At 38.2% G+C, this 22,500-nt stretch overlaps 1 protein-coding gene and 1 long non-coding RNA gene across 3 annotated transcripts in view; both read right to left on the reverse strand.

Moving 5' to 3' along the window:
• Window positions 1-6,306, reverse strand: part of LOC118764805 — an 18,451-nt gene extending 12,145 nt beyond the window's left edge. The window contains exon 1 of the long non-coding RNA XR_005000613.1: window positions 6,266-6,306. This is a non-coding gene — a long non-coding RNA (uncharacterized LOC118764805). The remainder of the gene's footprint in view (window positions 1-6,265) is intronic.
• LOC115215575 (transcription factor MafK) overlaps window positions 1-22,500 on the reverse strand; it is a 183,796-nt gene that overhangs the window by 84,216 nt on the left and 77,080 nt on the right. The gene's annotated exons all lie outside the window — the stretch shown is intronic.

The following is a 22,500-nucleotide window of genomic DNA, read 5'->3' on the forward strand; positions in this document are numbered from 1 at the left end:
TTGGTCGGTACCCCCACTCAACCAAAAACAGAGAAAGTTCGATATAGTCATTCGAACTACAAGAAATAGCAGCCAAATTCCCATCAAATCACACCTTAAGCTCTTGAAGAAGGCCACATTCAACAATGAAGTCTTACATACACAAAAGACATGAGGGTAACGGACGGTATTCCTTTAATCATATATTTGTTCAGTCAAGGACTGACTTAGGGTTTCCGATACCTTACCTGGATGGGTATAGATGACGGGTCTTCGAGCTGTTGGATCAGGACTAATCGGTAGATATTTTAGTGCTTTAAGACTGCAAGAGTAAAGGGGCTTCAAGGATGGCATTGATCTTAGATACAATTTACAATCAGATCAATAAAATGTTATTGATCTTTGTAATGATTTAAAATAAGATCATTGAGAAAGAATTGACCCTAGTAGAGTTAAAATCGGATCAACGAAATAGTAGTGATTAAAAGTAAAGATCAACGACGGGTGTGTGGATTCAATTATTGATTTAAAATAAGATTAATAAAGAAGTATTGATCCTGGCAATGATTGGAAATCAAATCAATGAAAAGGCATTTAATCCTAGTAATGATTCAAAATGAGATCAATAACAGAGTATTGATCCTCGTAGCGATTTAGAATAAGACAAATGAACAGGTACTGATCCTAGGAATGATTGAAAATCAGAGGAATGAAGAGATATCGATCTTTGTCATGATCGAAAACAAAATCGATGAAAAGATTGTAACTTGGTTTGGAATGTTCAAACAACATGGAAGAGGAGGCAGAAGAGGAATACCAAACTGAATATTGACTTTAAAAACATATCTCGTTATTTTGGTGACACCCCGTATTTTCTCGTCGCTACTACAAACAGAAGCATCACCACTTACAATACAACCACCATTACAAGCCATTACCACCACAACAACAAAACAGCTACTACTACTACTACTACTACTACTACTACCACCAGTGGCGGACTGGGTCTAAAAATATTGGTTGCCAGGCGACTACAACTACAAGGGGGCCCACCCGCAACTACAATGCTGTCATTTATTATTATTATTTGTTAAAAATATTCTTTTCAACTGTCTACAAACACAGCCAGGCTGAAATAATGCATTCTTCCATGAGTAAATAAAAAAATCCTCAAGCTTGAGGGGATGGCCCCCTAAGATACTAACATGGGCCCCCATATATGGATTCTAATGGCGCAGGGGCCCACTTGCCATCGGCCAAGCTGGCAACCTTTACAGTCCGCCACTGACTACTACTACAGCAATTACTGTTAGCCTCTGTGTGGTCGCTCATCATGCCAGAAATAGCAGTTAAATCTCCCCATGCTAGATTTTTAAAAGCAACGGAATAGTCACGGCTGGAATGCCTTTAATTATAGGTCTGACGAATTAAGTTAATCTGGAGCTGTATGGTATCGCCGTCACCACGAGTAACAACGTAGCTACATCAATAGACATGCATATACATACACACAACATGAATGTGTGAGAGGGGGAGGGGAGGAATTGGGGGTTAGAGAAGGAGGGAGGTGGAGAAAGAGAGAGGAGGTGCGTTTGGGACGTTCAGAAATGGTTTTGATTTAAGCGTGAATCAGTAGTGTAATATTTGAAGAAGGTAGCAGAAACAGACAATTGAGACGACTTAGAATAGTGTGTGTGTGTGTGTGTGTGTGTGTGTGTGTGTGTGTGTGTGTGTGTGTGTGTGTGTGTGTGTGTATGTATGTATGTATGTGTGTATAATATTTTATTACTAGCTAGTGATTAAATGTAACTGATAATTAATTAGTTAGTACGAGCTATTACTAACAACACAGTAATTACTAGCTACAGAATAGCAACAACAGCTTATCTGCAAACAGCTGAACGAGAAACAACTTTCGATTGGTGATAGTGCATAAAAAGACAGTGGAGAGCATAAAAATGTGGTAGACTAACCCTAAGGTTGTTATATTTCTAGTAAGAGTGATGGGATTGGTAGTATTGTAATCAATGGGGGCATGTATAGGTACGATGGGTTAGCTGCCGTGTAAGCCGTGTTGGGGGCATACAGAGGTAAGGTGGATAGAGATGTAGTGTAGCTTTAATAATCGTATCTGATCATCATCATTGTTTTAACGTCTACTTTTCCATGGATCAGACAGAATTCGTTCGGGTAGATTTTCTACTGCTGGATGCCTTTCTTGCCGTCGACCTACACCTGTTTCCAGGCGAGGTATTTTCTTCTAGGGCAGGACATGGAAGTTTGGAAACAAATAGCACCGCTAGTATGATGGTGATGCTCGTTTACAACTATCATGAAATATCAAGACAAGGACACACTCACGCGCGCGTGAAGACGCGTGGTCTAGTGGTTAGGGTGTTGCACTCACGACCACGAGATTATGGTTCTGATTCCTAAACCGACTGTACATTGTGTTCTTGAGCAAAACACTTCATTTCACAATGCTCCAGTCCACTCAGCGGTAAATGGGTCGCCCTGCGACGGAATACCCTTCCGATCGGGGGTGTGGGGGGATGTTGGCCTGCCCGTCGAGCCAGCGAGGTTACACCAATCGAAAGCTAAAACGATGAGAAGCGCTAGAAAAGCAGAAAATTTGAAGGCAAAAACTGTGAGAAGCATTAATAAGATCATCGATAGACTGTGTGGAAAATGGTTTCTGATTCGTTGTTTCTGTTTATCGAATGAGTGCGTGATCATAATAAGTATTGACGTCATTTGTTTCTGAGCGAACCTTACAACATGGAAGAAAGCTGAGGAAGGAAAAAAACTATCAGGCTTCCAGAGACAAATTATTGTTCTTTTCAAGAAAATTCGCTTTTCACGAATTTCCGCTTTTCTAGAGACCACCCTGTATGTGTGTGTGTGTGTGTGTGTGTGTGTGTGTGTGTATGTGTGTATGTATGTATGTATGTACAGATAGATAGATAGATAGATAGATAGATAGATAGTTCAAATTTACATAAAAATAAAAAGACGAAGCTAGGTGTAGGAACAACAAGCAGGTGTATTAGTTTGACGCTTGGGAAGAGTGGAAAAGTCTTTTACGTTTCGAGCCTACGCTCTTCGACAGAAAGGATTAAAAGGGGGAAAAATGGAGAAAGAATTAAATACACAAACACATGGGGGGGGGGGTTTCAGCCCGAAGCTATAGAAGGCATGCAAGGGGAATGAACATGATACCACGTGACTGGGAATTAAACTTAACGCCAGAGCAAGACCACCACGTAATAGTACTCCTATATTTTATAACTTTAATAACCACATCTGGTTTCTCTTGCATCTCTACTCTATACTCAGCTTGTAGAAGAAGAGCCACACAGGATCTTATATATCATTTTATAATTAAACTACCAGCTGCCAGTGTTACTCTAATTTTACAAAATTTTACAAAATCATCAGCGGTCTCCTCCAGGCGGATCTATCAAACTCGTGTCAGCTACGGAAAAATTTATGTTTAAACCATGATGGTGGTGGTGGTGATGGTGGTGGTGGTGGCGGTAGTGATGGTGATGCAGCGAATAAGAAAAAAAACGGTGTCAGCAACCACACCTCTTTTAAGCATGGGAATGGCAAACAAAATAGTTGAGTAATAAAAAAAAAATATTATAATAATAATAATAAAAAGCAAGCTTGTATTTGCCTCAAGGTTATAAGAGAATGAGGAAGTTGAAGAGTGACTCTTAGGGTTTGGAATCTATTTTCAATTGTGAAAAATGGAGTGGAGAAAAGTGTTTTAGTGGTAGTCGGAAAGGGGAGTGGGGGGAGAAAACTGAAGTGTCACTCAGAAAGGAGAGTGGAGGAGAAAACTGAAGTGTCAGTCGCTGAGAACAGAGGAATGAATGAAGAAAGTTATGTGTCACTGTGTGGTAGTGGAAAAGAGAGAGAGAGAGATTAGAGCTGTCAAGTGCCACTCAGATTGGGAAGGAGAGAAAGGCACTGAGAGTAGTGAGGGAGAGAGAGGAAAAGGGAGGGAATTTCTAAAGGGGCATGAGGGAAACGAAAGTTAAATATTATTCTTTTCCTTTTTTAAAAAAAATTATTTGTTTCAGTCATATGACTGCAGCCCTGCTGGAGCACCGCCTTGAAGGGTTTTAGTCGAATAAATCGACCCCAGGACTTTTTCTTTTAAGCCAAGTACTTATTCTATCGGTGTCTTTTGCCGAACAGCTAATTACAGGGACGTAAACACACCAACACCAGTTGTCGAACGGTGGTGGGGCGACAACACACACACACATATATATAATATATATAATATATATATATATATACGACGGGCTTCTTTCAGTTTCCGTCTCCCAAATTTAGTAGAAGGAAACTGAAAGAAGCCCGTCGTGTACTACATGTACGTGTCTGTCTCTCACCCCGCTCAATGACTGGTGTTGGTGTGTTTAAGTTCCCGTAACTAGGCATTTCGGTAAAAGCCAAAAAATAAAAGAAATACATATAGGCAGTAATCCCAGCATGGCCAATCTAATGACTGAAACAATATATATATATATATATTATATATATTATATATATATTCGTAATACTAAGCAATAAAGGGTTTAGCAACGAATTGCCTTACCACATACCGAATTTAGAAATAGCAGTCAAAGAGTTATAGCTATTTCTTCTACTAAAAAGGGAGATCTCATATATATATATAAATGAATGTTTTTATATATAATGAACGTGAAATACAGGAAGGGACGAACACGGAACACAGACAAATCATTCGAAGCCTTCAATCTTCAGTCAGACACCGAATCATCATAGCAAATTTCGGCTGTTCAATTCTGATATATATATATATATATATATGTATCGATCGATCGATAGATAAATATGTATAATATATATATAAAATACAAAAAATATATACATACATCATACACACATATATATATATATATATACACACATATATATATATTATACACACACACACACATATATATATATACACACACACATATATATATATTACACAAACACACACACATATAATATACACACACACACACCACACACACACATATATATATATATATACACACACACACACACATATATATATATATATACATACACACACACCACACACATATATATATATATACACACACACACACATATATATATATATATATATATACACACACACACACACACATATATATATATATATATACACACATATATAGATACACAAACACACACATATATACATATACACACACATATATATAGATACACAAACACACACATATATATATATACACACACACACACATATATACATATACACACACACACACACACATATATATATATATACACACACATACATACACATACACGCACGCGCTAGTATGTGTGTGTGTGTGTGAAGAGATAGAGGCGGCGGAGAGAGAGATGTAAGAAATGAATGTTAACGACCCCGACCCTCACAATCCCCAAAATACATTTAACTCTTTTGATATCCACCCGACTGAAACTGGCCCCGGTTCCGTGATACAAATTCTGTTCTGCTATTATCCTTATAACTTTCATCAAAATTCCACGTTCGTTTATGATCCAAACACCAACTTAAATAACGAACATAATTTTTACTAAATTGTTCATCAGTTTCAAAAATAATTCAAAGACGGGTTTGTTTCGAGAGAAATATGGTGACACAAAATTAAAGGCCCCCTCGTTGCACAGAGAAAAATCAAATAGTTTTCTAATAAGGGACCGGCATCAAACATTTAAAATTAGTCCCAACATAAACACACACGTACGTTTTATTATATATATATATATACTCTTTTACTTGTTTCAGTCATTTGACTGCGGCCATGCTGGAGCACCGCCTTTAATCGAGCAACTCGACCCAGGGACTTATTCTTTTTTGTAAGCCCAGTACTTATTCTATCGGTCTCTTTTTGCCGAACCGCTAAGTGACGGGGACCGTAAACACACCAGCATCGGTGTCAAGCAATGCTAGGGGGACAAACACAGACCACACAACACACCACGCATATATATATTATATATATAATATATAATATATATATATATATAACATATATACGACGGGCTTCTTTCAGTTTCCGTCTACCAAATCCACTCACAAGGCTTTGGTCAGCCGAGGCTATAGTAGAAGACACTTGCCCAAGGTGCCACGCAGTGGGACTGAACCCGGAACCATGTGGTTGATAGACAAGCTACTTACCACACAGCCACTCATATATATATATATATATATAATTTACATAACACTAAAAGCTCAATAGGGTCTTTTCGTCCCTTTAAATAATTATATATATATATATATATATAGATAGATAGATAGATATATACGTATGTATGTATGTATGTATGTATGTATAGAACACGTTAGGTAGGTATGTGTGTTGACTAGATCTGAGCAATAAGAACAGGAAGATGACTGATTATAACAATGATAATCATTAGTTAATAACAATTGTAGCTGAGTGTTTTTGTCAGTTAAAATGTAATAAAAATTCCTAGCATAAAAAGCGCAGCTGAGGACCAAGTGTTCATTTGAAAATGCTCCACATAGTTTTGCATAACAATTGTTTTGTGAGTTTTTTTTTATTACATAAATGAATGTTGTATTAAATATTCGCACGTATATGTAATCAGTAATGTGTGTGTGTGTGTGTATATATATATATATATATATATATTCGTGAGTTCTTGTGTTTGGAAATAAATCTATGAGTGCGGTGTGTGTGTGTGTATCATGACACTCCGTCGGTTGCGACGACGAGTGCGCTGCCCTAACCACTGGGCCATTGCGCCTCCACTCTCTATTTATATATATATATTATTGTCTAAACGCAGTGTTTTTCAAAATTTTTTGCTGAAGCGGAACCCCAAGGAAACATTCCACTGGGCTCGAGGAACCCCTGTGCAATAATTTAATTGCCTTATGCACACATATCTGCACAAGAGAATTAAAAATTACTGTCGATTTTAGCATTTTTGTAACTTCTTGCGGAACCCCTGGACTGTACTGGCGCGGAACCCTGGTTGAAAACCACTGGTCTAAACGTGTGTGTGGGTGTGTAAGAGTATATGTATTTACACACGTATATGTGTGTGTTTGTGTGTGCTTATGTTTAAAAAGCAATATCTGCGTGTGTATGCGTGTTTTGGCTGTTATTCTCCTATTTCACTCCTCTACAATATGCATGTGGTGTGTAAGAAGACACTCCTGACATGTTAAAAGTAGGTTTTTATTTACCTCCTTTTTGTAGTGTTTCTTTTTTTTTTATTTTTAGTTTTTTCATAGTTATGTCACGACTTGTAAGCCCCACAACCACCACACCCCATATCCTCTCCCTCATCCTCTTCCCTAAAATTTAATTCATATATATATATATATACACCATTTTGTTCTGGTGTCCGCTGAATTTTCCTCTAGAGAACATTCTTTTATTTGTAGTTTGATCGTAGGTGATCTACTTCTAGCATACGGCTGACCACCTAGTGGTTTTTTAGCCCTTTAAATAACACACACAACACACACACATATATATATATGTATATATATTATATATATATATATATATATATATATATATATATATAATATAGGCGCAGGCGTAGCTCTGTGGTAAGAAGTTTGTTTACCAGCCACCTGGTTCCGGGTTCAGTCTCTCTGCGTGGCACCTGTGGAAAGTATTTTCTACTGTAGCCTCAAGCTGACCGAATCTGGATTTGCTGGAGGGGAACTGAAAGAAGCCCGTCGTGGGGGTGGGAGGAGAAAGACAGACCGTCGCTTGACAACCGGTGTTGGAGTGTTTACGTTCCCGTCACTTAGTGTTTCGGCAAAACGGATCGATAGAATAAGCACCAAGTTTTAAAAGAAGTTAAAGTGCGGGGATCGAATTGGCTGGAGTCTACTGACCGAAGCAAAAGATAACAGATATATAATCTCTTTCCTCTCCCCACCCTTTTTAAGTGTCATCGTCACCATCGGCTCCTCTAACAATATGAAAACAAAATACGAAGATTTTTAACTGAAGTGATTTCATGTTGAGTCTTGATTGTGACAGCAAACTATCTCTAACTCACCACCACCCCTATACATTGCAAATTACGTGACAATGACGGAGCCTCACTACCTGGTCACCACAGATGCTAGAAATGGCAGCTAAGTCTCCATATCACAAATAGGTGGTGGGCCCCAACTCGTTGGATAATGTAGTCCAAGATCCCCTGCACATAACGATGGCTTGGTCACTGCTGGTGTGCCTTTCGTCATAAAAAAATCGATTCAATCAGGGTGAATTAGGGCTAAAGAAAATCGATGTAGGGATGTCGTCAGGACAACCAATAACTATTGGAAACACCCACCACCTGGGTCGAGTCTCTACAGGGTCGCTCGACTAGCTAGAAATGCCAACTAATTCTCCCTCCAAAAACCCCACTCTACTCTTTTTTGGTACATGAAAAGGGGGTAAAAGATACACACGTGTGTCCTGACTCAAGGGCCGAGAGTTTGATAAGTACCAGAAACGAAACTATCAGCTCTTGAGTCACTTTGTAACTTCTGCCGATTAAAAATTCGAACAGATATACTCATATAACCGAGTTCGTTCGCTCCTGTTTATTCTAAACACACATTCTAGATATTCTTGATCCATATACCACATGGTTCTGGGTTCAGTCCTACTGCGTGGCACCTTGGGTAAGTGTCTTCTATTACAGTCTCGGGCCGGCCAAAGCCTTGTGAGCGAATTTGGTAGACGGAAACTGGAAGAAGCCCATCGCATATATGTGTGTGTGTGTGTTTGTCCCCCTACCATCGCTTGATAACCGATGATGGTGTGTTTACGCCCCAGTAACTTCGCGGTTCGGCAAAAGACCGACAGAATAAGTCCTGGTTTCAAGTTGTTCGACTAAAGGCGGTGCTCCAGCATGGCCGCAATCTAATGACTGAAACATAAAAGAATGTGAGTATATATGTGCGTGTGTGTGTGTATACACACACACACACACACATATATATATATATATATATATATAAAGAAGAGAATGAGAAGCAGGTACGGTAGTGTGGTTAAGAAGCTTCCTTTACAACCGCGTGATATCGGGTTCGGTCCCACATTGTGACCCTGTGAGTGAATTAGATAGACGAAACTCTGTCGTGTGCGTGTTTTCCTGCCTTCCAGCTGCTTAACAACAGGTGTTGGTCGTGTACTTAGCAGTTCGGCAAAAGTGACCGACATAATCAATACCAGACTTTAAAAGAAAAAATAAGAATTGGGGTCGTATCGATTTGATCGAACTGGACCTTCCGGGCGGTGCCCCAGCGTGGCCGCTGTCCAATGACAGAAACTATACACACACACGTGTGTGTGTGTGTTTATATATGTACAGAGAAACCTACCTGTTTACATATATGTATAAAATGTGTGTGTGTGTGTGTGTGTGTGTGTGTGTGTGTGTGTAGAGCCAGAATGTATAATTGACTTAAACAGCCTGTCGTCTGCATCCTAAATGAGCTGAGAGAATATTTATTCTAGTTGTTTGTATTTACGAATTCATTCATTTATACCGTCGTCACAGAGCTTTCACTGTTGACTTTCATTATTATTTTTTTAATTGGCCATTTATAATATAAATTACCTCCAATCTATATAACACATTTCTTTACTGAACAGTTAAGGTCGCCCACCACCACGAACACATACAAACCCACACCACAACAACTGTAGTTTGCAGTTAGTGTTATAAATACACGAAGGAGTGGGGGGTTAGATATCTGTGTGGAGCGATGTAATGTTGTAATGTAATAGGTATGCAGGAAGACCATAAGTCAATGATAGTTTGTATGAAACTTAAAACACCCTGTTGTGTAAAATATTGACTCAGCACTGATTCATGGATTTTTTAAATTAGTCACAGGCCACGGTGCTTTTTATACACACACACACCTCTCTTTCGCTGATCACACACACTGACACACATACACATATATGTTTTTTTACACACACACACATATATATGTATGTGTATGTATATATGTATATATATATATATATATAGTAAGTTGCTTACCAACCACATGGTTCCGGGCCCAGTCCCACTGCGTGGCACCTTGGGGAAGTGTCTCGGGCCGACCAAGGCCTTGTGAGTGGATTTCGTAGACGGAAACTGGAAGAAGCCAGTCGTGTATGTGTGTGTATGTATGTGTGTGTGTATATATATATATAATATATATATATATATATATATATATATATATATGTGTATGTGTGTGTGTGTGTGTGTGTGTTTTTACTTGTTTCAGTCATTTTGACTGCGGCCATGCTAGAGTACCACCTTTAGTCGAGCAAATCGACTCCAGGACTTATTCTTTGTAAGCCTAGTACTTATTCAATTGATTTCTTTTGACGAACCGCTAAGTTACGGGGACGTAACCACACCAGCATCGGTTATCAAGCGATGTTGGTACACACACACACATACACGACTAGCTTCTTCCAGTTTCCGTCTACCAAATCCACTCACAAGGCCTTGGTCGCCCCGAGACACTTGCCCAAGGTACCACGCAGTGGGACTGAGCCCGGAACCATGTGGTTGGTAAGCAACCCACTTACCACACAGCCACTCCTACGCGGATATATATATATATATATATATATATATATATATATATATATATATATATAACAACTACAGAAAGAGGGTTTTAGTTTACATACAATAAATACGTAAATAAATTTAATGTTGACTGTCGGAAATAAAAGAGTATTCGATACAAAGTAGAGATTAATATTTTATTTGGGTCAAGTTAGTCTCTTGCTACTCGGAGTTTCACCTGTCAATGTACAGGGATTTCAATCGTAACTTATTATTTCACATTAACCTAGACCCCGAAGAATGGTGCGATTCCTAACCTAGTTATTAAGGATGTTGCTTTTCTTTCTTTTTAAGTTGTGGTCGACAAACATTAAATATTCTGAACATATGAATAGAATATGACTCAATTTTTTTTATCCAATTCTATATTTAAGAGATGGGGAATTATTTACATTATTTACATTTGGCGGATATTTGTCCTCATCTTGTTTGTTGTTAACACGACGTTTCGGCTGATATACCCTCCAGTCTTCATTAGTTGTCTTGGGGAAATTTCGAACCTGGGTTCCCAATCCTAAGGTATTTTTCGATGTCATTATGATTATTACTATTCTCATTATTCCGGTCACTGTCTAGAATCGATTTCGGAATCTTGGGGTTAGTAGCCCGCGCTCTTAACCACTATGCCCACGGGCATATGGCATAGAGGTTAAGAGCGCGGGCTACTAACCCCAAGATTCCGAGTTTGATTCCAGACAATGACCTGAATAATAATCATCGAAAAATACCTGCGGAATGAGAACCTAAGTTCGAAATTTCCCCAAGACACCTGATGAAGGCTGGTGGGTGTATCAGCCGAAACGTTGTGTTAACAACAAACAAGATGAGGACAAATATCCGTGAAATGTAAATAATGCTCAATTTTTTATGTTCTTTATCAATTTTGTTAACTAGATATTTTCATTAAATTTCTTTAATGATTTCTTATTGAAAAGAAACGAACGAATTATTGCTTATAAGTCAAGGAAATTTAAAAGTATATTTTAAAATTTAATTTTAGAAATTTATATGATAAGAGGTCGATAAGTTTATCAACGATTCCATGAAGAGCTTCAATGACATAAGACGTTTGCCGGACCCAGTTTTGAAGGAGGACAGGCGTGCAGTCTCGCCCTCTGCCACCCAAAACCCTCAGGAGTAACACAAAAAAAAATAAAAAAATAAAATACATTGCTCAACTTAGTTCACCAGTTACACATAACTGACATATTTTGATTACGTCCATTGGATTAATTAGTGATTGCACAACTAATGACATAAATTTTAAAGCTGGAAAGGATAAGCGAAAGAAAAAAGGTAACCATAAGAGTCTGGAATTTGGCCCCGGGGGGTGGGGGGGTGTTCGTTATTTTGTTTGTTTTGTAAGTCGGCATATGTACGGATGTGTAGTTTAAGAAGCTCGTTTTGCAATCGAATGTTTTCTGGTTCAGTCCCATTGTATGGTACCAAGGGTAAGAGGCTTCTGATGTAACCCCGGCCCGACCAATGTCATGTGAATGAATTTGGTAAAAAGAAATTGTTTGGAAGCACGTTGCACGCGTGCGGAACCCCCTAATTTGGGAGGGGGGCTTAAAATTTTGAAAAAAAGCTTGGATCTTTTCGGTTTGAACGGCAGTTTTTAACATAATTTGTAGGTAACTAAAAAATTTTAAACTTCGTATACTGGTAGAATGTGTTTATAAAACATCTTTTTCTCTTGGCTTTATTGAGAAAATTCTATAGTTTGTAAGATATTTGGTCTTTAATTTCTTGCATTTCGGCAATTTTAACCAATCAATGACCGTCTATTGAGGTGAAAACATTCTGTGCCGTATGAATATGTCCCTCGTTTAAGAAATAGATTGGGTTTATTTACATTTGTGAAGAAAAAAAGATACTCTTCCCCCCACCCCTAATCCTAAAACAGATCGATACTAGGGTCATAATTGTGGGTGACAATTTCATATGACACCGCTAGAAAAAACTGCCGTTCAAACTGAAAAAATCCAAAAGGTTTTGAAAGGGATTATAATACTATCCATGTATAAGAAACTCACATATTTTTTAAACCTAATTTTTGACAAAAAAAAAAGGGTTTGTTATACACATTAAAATACGGTATATCACGAGTGTGTTATGTTTATTCCCCCACCATCGCTTGACAACCAATCTTGGTCTGTTCAGGTCCTTGTAACTTCGCGATATAAAGTCCCGATATAATAAGTATTAGACTTTAAAAGGAAAATAAGTGCTGGGATCGTTTTTTTTTAACCCAAAGACTGAAACAAGCAGATGACAAAATATACATCCAGAAATGAAAGCTTGTTTTCTTCTGAACATCAAAAACGGTGCGGTGTAGCATGTGATCTACAGCAACTTAAATCTAGACCAGCTGAAAATGTTATAAATTTGCAATTATAATTAGAGGAGTGAGTTAAACAAGGAGTTCATAGCATCGGAGAAATTCTACTGCAGCTTCTTCGTCTCGTATAACCTGTGTGTAAAATTCTTTTGCTCTCATCTCGACTTCTTTCAACGGTCTCAGGACTAAAAATGTTTAAATAAAAAAGTTTTTTTTGGGTTTATATACCAAACCAACCGGAAATCGAGTTAATAGATAAATTTTAAATGTTGATCAAAACCTTGGTGTAGATCACAAACTATACCATTTGAACAAATGTAAATCACAAGCTATACCAGAAATATATATGTAGATCACATACTACACTGGCACCTCAGAAACTTTCTAAGGTCATGAAATGCATTTTCTGTAATAGTTTACAGGACGAGGTGGTATTTAAATTTGTGTATGATGAACAGAAGAGAATGCTGATGTTGGGAGCTGCGCTGCCATAAATATTAATTCCAGAATATCAAGAGTGAACAGCGTCTTCAGTGCAACAGTTCCATGTTATCTTGAGCTACAGAATATCTATTCAAAGAATGATTACATGTTTAAGCAAAATATCACGGCAGAATGTGTGAAGACATTGTCCATGCAACGACAAACTCACTGGTCCGACCAGGAAGGGTACTGTGACCTCACAAAAGGATTAGTTGACTGGTTAATCAGGGATAAACATATTCACACAAATCCCTTTCTTCTTCTTTCTTATATCATATTTTATTCAAAATCTGAAAGCACCATCGTGTTCAAAAGATTTTTATATTCTGAGTATTAGAACAAATACTCTATTCTAAAATTGATTCTATAATTATCGATACAATTAGCCAACCAATATCGATAAGAAAAAAGGGGCATAAAACATTAAAGATTACTCTCTGAATAAGAAATTGCCGTGATTACTTTGTTTATTTCTATTTTTATTGTTTGTTTGTATGTATGTTTTTTTACTTGCTTCAGCCATTAGACTGCGGCCATGCTGGGGTACTGCCTTGAAGAATTTTAGTCGACTGAATCGACCCCCGTTACTTATCTTATTTTAAGCCTGGTGTTTATTCTATCGGTCTCATTTAATGAACTGCTACATTACGGGGATATAAACACACCAACACCGGTTGTCAAGTGGTGGTGGGGAACAGACACAAATATAAACACACACACATAACGGGATTCTTTCAGTTTCGGCCTACGAAATCTACTTACAAAGCTTTGGTCGGCCTGGGGCCACTGTAGAAGACACTTGCCCAAGGTGCCCCGCAGTGAGACTGAACCTGGAACCATGTGGTTAAGAAACAAACTCCTTACCACACAGCCACACCTAAACGTTCTTGCAGAGAGGGAGCACATAATAATAATAATAATAATAATAATAATAATTATCATTATTATTACTGGTATTAAAGACACGACTGTACAACTATGTTCTGGCTTAATCATTCTTTTTAAAATTAATATTAAGGATAAATTAATTCAAGAATATCAACCCCATGATTCTGAGTTCGATTCCAGGCAGTGACCTGAATAACAACAACAACATAGAAAAACACCTTAGAAATAAGAACCCAGGTTCGAAATTTCCCCCAAGACACCCGATGAAGACTGGAGGGTATATCAGCCAAAACGTTGTGTTAACCACAAACAAGATGAGGACAAATATCCGTCAAATGTAAATAATGTAATATTAAGGATTTTTCATATTTCAAGACGTTCTTAAATCCATTAACCAATAAACATCTCAAGACCGTCTCTACCTCTTTAACAGAATGAAGTGATGATAATGCCATTCGCAAAGGATCATATTGTTAATTGATAAAAGTTTTTTTTTTTAAATATCGATCTGGTTTATCCCAAACATATAAACAATCTTTCTCTTAAATATCTGTTTATATTTTGTAAACTGAAATTGGGGACAACTGAAAAATTACCTATTCCATATTTGGAATAAAAAAAGTTTAAACATGACGTCATACAATACAATTTCCGACGTTCGTTTTCACGCAGAAACAAATTCTAAATACTTGAAAATTAAGTGGATAGAAGAGGTACAGAAATGGTTTAATATAAACTCTATAATATATTCATCGTTTCCAAGCTGCGATAGGCACACAATATTGTCAGTCTGCATATTGCTCGCACATATATACACTATGGTCTCTGAATAAGTGTCATTTATATATACACACACACACTTAATGATATAGCACAAGCATTTAATCATTATAAAATCAATCATTTGTGATTATTCAGCAAGAAATTGTGGGACACTCATCCGTCCTCTGACCACGGGAGAGTCCATAATAGTGTTAAATTACGAGTGTAAAAACACACACACATACGCACACACACAAGCAAACAAAGATAACGACGGTCCTTGTACAATTTCCGTCTGTCGAACAAAAGTCATTGGACGGTTCGAGGTTCTACGAGAAAACACTTGAGTAAGGTGCCGCGAAGCGGAACCGGAATTACGTAGATGAGAAGCGAATTCCTTAATCACGCAGCCATACCCGCACCTCTCTCTCTCTCTCTCTTTCTCACACACACACAGGGTATTTTATAGTGTATACGTCGCGCTACTTTATAGATGATTTAACAGAAAATGAACTGAGGTGCGACTTTTACTTACTATATAAGTATAGATGATGGATGGATGGATGGATGGATGGATTATATATATATATATATATATATTATATATAATATATATATATTATATATACACACACATACAGATATGTATACACACACACATACAGATATATATATGTATGCATGTGTATATACATACATATATACTCTTTTTTTATATTTGTTTCAGTCATTTGACTGCGGCCATGCTGGAGCACCGCCTTAATGGGTGTTAGTCGAAGAAATCGACACCAGAACTTCTTTGAAAGCCTAGTACTTATTCTATGGGTCTCTTTTGCCGAACTGCTAAGTTACTGGGAGGTAAACATACCAACATCGGTTGTCAAGCGATGGCAGTGGGACAAAGACAAACACACACGCTCAAACATATATATATATATAATGGGCTTCTTCCAGTTTCCATCTACAAAATCCATCCACAAGGCTTCGGTCGGCCTGAGGCTATAGTAGAAGACACTTGCCCAAGGTGTGTGTGTGTGTATACATATATATATATATATATATGCGTTACTTTACAACCCTAGGCCTTGCGGCCCCAAGGCCCTTTTTCGTTATGTGTATAATTGATTCATTGTGTTTGTTTTCGTAATTATCCTGTACGTTCTTTAGCTATTCCCAAAGGCTTCTCGCCGATGGCGCCACCAAGAGAGTAATATCACCATTTAAGGCGCAAAACTGTTTTCCTTTCGGTTTTGACTGATGAGGAATTAGCTATGCAGTATATCTGTCTATATATATATATATATATATATATATATATATATATATATATATATAGTGTGCGTGTGTAAACAGAGTTAGCGGTTATAGTAACCGACTAAGGGATAAAATATCCGTATATACTATCGGTATCCGTTACCCATATGATCCTCCGGCATTGGTGTGCAGGCACACTATATACGAAGAGTGCAGATAACAACAGAATAAACAAGAGTTTATCAGGAACCAATGCAAATATTTAGAAAATGGAGAAAACCTCAGATTAACAAACACATTAATTGGACCACATTTATAGCTTAATTTTTTATACAAAGCATGACATAACAAAATAGGTGACGGGGACATTAACACACCAACATCGGTTGTCAAGCAATGCTAGGGGGACAAACACAGACACACAAACATACAGGCACACACACATACATATATATATACATATATATGACGGGCTTCTTTCAGTCCCCGTCTACGAAATCCACTCACAAGGCTTTGGTCGGCCCGAGGCTATAGTAGAAGACACTTGCCCAAGGTGCCACGCGGTGGGACTGAACCCGGAACCATGTGGTTGGTAAACAAGCTACTTACCACACAGCCACTCCTGCGCCTATATATATATAAATGCTGAAAGCTTAAGAAGTTCGATATTCACAACCACGAATTTCCGAGCTTGCTGCGTGTCAGCCTTTATTTTGCGAATGAAACTAGACAAACGGTAACTGGCCATAACCATACGCTGTGAATCGTTCATGTTTTTATTCAAAACGTACACCGTTCTCACCCACCCTGCTAATTGCACTAAAGGTGCATGCGACAGTGGATTGTTCACTCACTTATTACATTAACGACTCAGGTGTTCGAACAACGAACTCGTCCTCGAGGAACAACGGACATTCCTCGTTACCACTAACATACCTAAGCTCATCTATCTATCTAATATATAAAGAGTGTCAATTCTAGGATACAATTGAAGAAACTAACCAATAGCATTCAACCCGGATAATAAACAAGACTGCACCTGTGTGTGTGTGTGAGAGAGAGAGAGAGAGAGAGAGAGAGAGAGAGAGAGAGAGAGAGAGAGAGAGAGAGAGAGAGAGAGAGAGAGAGGAAAGACGTTAGCTGCCGGTACTTCGGAGATCCAAAATGGGCCCTACAACTACCTCGAATGTCTGGTTAGAGGAGATGAGGCCAAAAAAGCAACCTCATTCGATCTTACTAAATCATCTGAGGCCCTTATATATACACGAAGGGGTGCTGAAAATTTCCTGGCTTTGAGCAAGAGAAAATACAGGAGGATCAGTTAATTATAATCTTATTCAACATATTTCCCTCTCAGATTCACGCCGCACTTACTGCAGCGGTTTTTCTAAAACCCTGTAAGAAGAACTCGGAAGGTTGGGCCTCCAACCAGACCTTTCGCGACTCCCTTAAAGCCAGGAACTTTTCAGCATCCCCCTCGTTTGTGTGTGTGTGTATGTGTGTGTGTGTGAGTGCGCACTGAATCAGAGAGGGGGCAAGGAGGAGAGTAAAGGTAACGGCATCCAGAAACAAACAAATGAATAAAACAAAGCAAGATAACCTAATGAGAAACAAAATAAAATAATTTTTAAAAGATTTACTTTGTTAGAATATTATGATATACAACATATTGTGATATTATTATATAGCATTGTGTAAAGAATGAGATATACATAGCAGTGTTGTATTAATATCATATTCTATTGTCTGCTATTGTTCTATAAAGATGTATAAATTTGATAGTTCCTTTCTCGAAATATTATTACAACTACCAGGACGACAGTGACGACGACGACCACCACCACCACCACCACAATGGCGATCCTCACCCCTTACTCCCCACCCCCACACTCTTACCATTTAGTTATATATCTGTATTTATATCTCAGGGTTTATATTTTTGATGTAAGTTCCGTGTCTCATCGCATTATTCGCAGAGACCCAAGCACGCACACACACACGCACACACACACACACACACACACACACACAAGCGCGAACATTCCATCTCAAAGACAGCGTGTTTGGAACTAACATTGGTCTCTTGAATATTGTGTTTGTGTGTATGACTGGCTTGAAATAGAAACTTACACCCCACCTTAAAGGTCACAGTGGGTAAAGTAGCCGACTAGACTCACAAAACGATAAGACCACTCTTGGAGCAACTTTGATTTTAAAAAAACATACATATAAACACATACATAACATTAAAACCATTTGATACCAATTCGCCTACAGACTTCCAATTTAGACCTATTTAAATTAAAACTTTTCATCAAAATTCCATGCTAATTTATATTCCAAACACTAGATTGACAATGACAAAAGCTATTTTACAAATTTTTGCCTCATTAATTTCACAATAATTCGGAAGAAAGGCAGTTTATTTCAACCGAAATATGGGTAGAAAAGGATTAATAAAATAAGCGAAAGTCACAAATATATGTTTCTCTGCAATGGGTGTTCGTCAAACAATAAACAAAACAAATTCTTTTTACGTATATGCTTCTCAAGAGCAATGAAGAAAAATGAAAAGGAAGACTCGCAACAAAAGTAGTTTGAACAGGAATATTGGAAGAGTTTACTTAGTAAAACAACAAATAAATTGTATGCAATTTTCACATGCAAACTTCAGCAATGCTCGTTCTTTAAAGATTAAACTGAATTCTCTTCAGGCAGATAATAAAGTTGCTTCTTTTTCTATTTTCTCAATTTTCCATTTGGTGAAAATAGTTTTCAAAAAAATTAAGTAAATGGTATTGAAAAACGATATTAAATATATATAATTTTAATGAAGTTTTAATGGTTATTGTCAAACCGTTAAAATGATTTTTTTACGGTGACTAGAAGTTAATTTGGCGTGACTGGCGGGTATATGTGTGTGCCTTGGCACACGCTTAGCATGTGAATGCATACATAATATACAAACTCATTCAGAGAAAAGCGTGTTGCATGAAATTCATATACATGTATGAGAATCGTTATACGTAAGCACCAAACGTTTTACGTGTGAACATTGAAGAGTGTGGTCGACACACAATATTAGATTCTAGTCTAGATAGGGGAGCTGAGAGAGAGAGAGCTCTAGCAAAAGTTTAAAGTGTGGATTTAGCGGTCAATTATGGCAACAGTATAAATACAGATGCACATACGCATGGGTTACCCTTATAACCCCTATCTTACTTTGTACTATATATAAATATATACACAGACAAAGTGCAACCGTCAATTGTAAGCAAGTATAACCAAGACTTGTTTAAAGGTGTCAGCCACACGCACGCATAGGTTCTCTTTAAACGTCCCTATTGTGGTGCAGCGGAGATGGGTGAAGAGGGCCGCACAGGCACTTCACAGGAACTCATTTACAGCTGCATAGAACGGAACAAGATGAAATGAAGGACTTTACTCAACGCGCAGCCCGGTCCAGAGATCGAACCCATAAACCTAAGATCATGACAGGCCCAACATCATATATATATATATATATATATATATATATTATATATATATATATATATATATATATATATGGTGTGTGTGTGTATACACACACACTTTTCTACTCTAGGTACAAGGCCTGAAATTTTGGGTGAGAAGGAAGTTGATTAGATTGATCCCAGTACGCAACTGGTACTTAATTTATTGTCCCCAAAAGGATGAAAAGCAAAGTCGACCTCGGCGGGATTTCAACTCAGAACGTAAAGACAGACGAAATACCGCTAAGCATTACGCCCGGCGCGCTAACGTTTCTGGCAGCTCGCCTTTTATATATATATATATATAGCGTCGGATACAGTACAATGTGGTAATCGCCCTGCCTTTTTACGTTCAAATTTCGGCGGGGACAACTCTGCCTTTCATCCTTTCGGGATCGATAAGCAAAATACAAGTGCTGCACTGGAGTCGTTCCTTGTTTTTCCATGCCTCAATCTTACAGGAAGAAACCAGCTGTCATAAGATCGAGACCGATAAGAGCTCTCTTACATCTCTTCCCACTCGGTTTCAAAATGTGCAGGATACGCAGGGTGTCACGGCAGCGTCTTCACCATCACCGCCGACTCTAATCAACGAGATGGCCACACATGGCGTGACAAAGTGTAAATGACGGCAGCAGACTCAGCCATTTACACGTCAAATATCGATGAGCAAGATCTTTCAGTTCATAATCGAACACAGAGTTCATTGACGAATTCATGTATGTATGCATACACACACACACACAAATATAGATATATATATTATATTATATATACATATATAATATATCATTATATATATATATATAATATATACATCATACAATATATATATATATTATATCCCTATACATATATATACTATATGTATGTGTAAGAAAGCATAATACATATATATATATATACATACATAATGCGTATAGATGCATGTGTATATGTGGTGTACGCTGCAATTTTCCCGCCCCAAGGGAATTTCTGCACAACTTTATTACGCGCTATTATTATTCACACATAGCTTATATACACTTGCATCGTTTGAGCAACTTCGTAAAAATGAGTTCGAGATTTCTCAATGCTTTCAAAATAAAGAGCCAGCCCCCCCTCCACACACACATACAGATGTCTATTTCTATGTCGTACGCGTGTTACAGTACACTCTACGCTAATTCACGTGCAAACTGCAATCACACAGCTGTGTACCTGAACAGCTACACACACACAAGTCAGTAAGTGCATACTATAGATGCAGACACAGGTGTAAGTGCATATCACTCACACACGCGCGCGCGCGCAATTATGAGCACATTACAATAGCTAAGTTAGTATATGCTATATATATATATATATATATATATATATATACACACACACACACACACAAACACACATACACAGAAACAGCCGATACGACCACAATCAAGATGACAAGAAAAAAACAGACGTAGAAGACAAGCGAACACGCATGCATACACGTACGCGCATGTAAGCGCACGAGCACATCAAGTTAATACTGCAGTAGTAGTAGTAGTAGTAGTAGTAGTAGTAGTAGTAGAAGTAGATGTAACGTTATTACGAGTAGCAGTATGGCGGCGAGCTGGCAGAATCGTTAGCACGCCGGGCGAAATGCTTAGCGGTGTTTTGTCTGTCTTTTTACGTTCTGAGTTCAAATTCCGCCGAGGCCGACTTTGCCTTTCACCTTTACTGGGTCGATAAATTAAGTACCAGTTGTGTACTGGGGTCGATCTAATCGACTGGCGCTCCCTCTCCCAAAATTTCGGGCTCTGTGCCTGGAGTTGAAAAGAGTATTGGCTGTAGTGTAGTGTAATTGCAGTAGTAGTAGTAGTAGTAATAGTAGTAGTTAATGATTATAACAGTAGTGGCAGTGGTAGTGGTTGGTGGTAGTAGTACTAGTTGTTGTAGTGCCTGTAACAGTAACAATAAAGGTAGTAGAGTTGTTGTTGCGGTGGTAGTTGGCAGTGAAGGTTGTGGTGGTGGTGGTGGTAGTAACGGCAGTAGTAATGAAAGTGATTGTAATGACAGCGTTGGTGGTCGGAATTATAGTACAGGTGTTAGCAGTGGTGGTGGATTTTGAAGTAATAGTATAGGCGTTGGTGATTGTGGTGGTAACAACAACACAAATAGCGTAGCTTGCCAAAAGACAACACAAACACATTCATGCACAACAGAGAACAGATGCATACAACAATACACGCACACACACGCAATACGCGCACACACGTACACAAAATGCACAGATGCACACACAATACACAGATATATAACCACACAATAAGTGCGCGCGCGCGCAACGCTGGTGTCAGCGAGTACAAACTGACAAGAATTTTACTTCTGAAAACTGTCTTTTCTTTTAACAAATGATGACGACGGTGATGCTGGTGGTGGTGCGGCGGCGGCGGCGGCGGTTGCTGCTGCGAGAAAGTGCAAGGAACTCAAGCTGCACAGCAGTAACAACAACAACAACGGCAGCAGCACAGCAGCAGCAGCAGCCGGTAAACGGTCGCGAAACCGAACTAAACACAGCAGATTAGAAAGAAAGAGGAGAGAGAGAGATGAGAGAGACAGAAACAGAGA

The sequence above is a fragment of the Octopus sinensis genome, linkage group LG9 (assembly GCF_006345805.1).
Source record: "Octopus sinensis linkage group LG9, ASM634580v1, whole genome shotgun sequence".
Taxonomy (NCBI): Eukaryota; Metazoa; Mollusca; class Cephalopoda; order Octopoda; family Octopodidae; genus Octopus; species Octopus sinensis.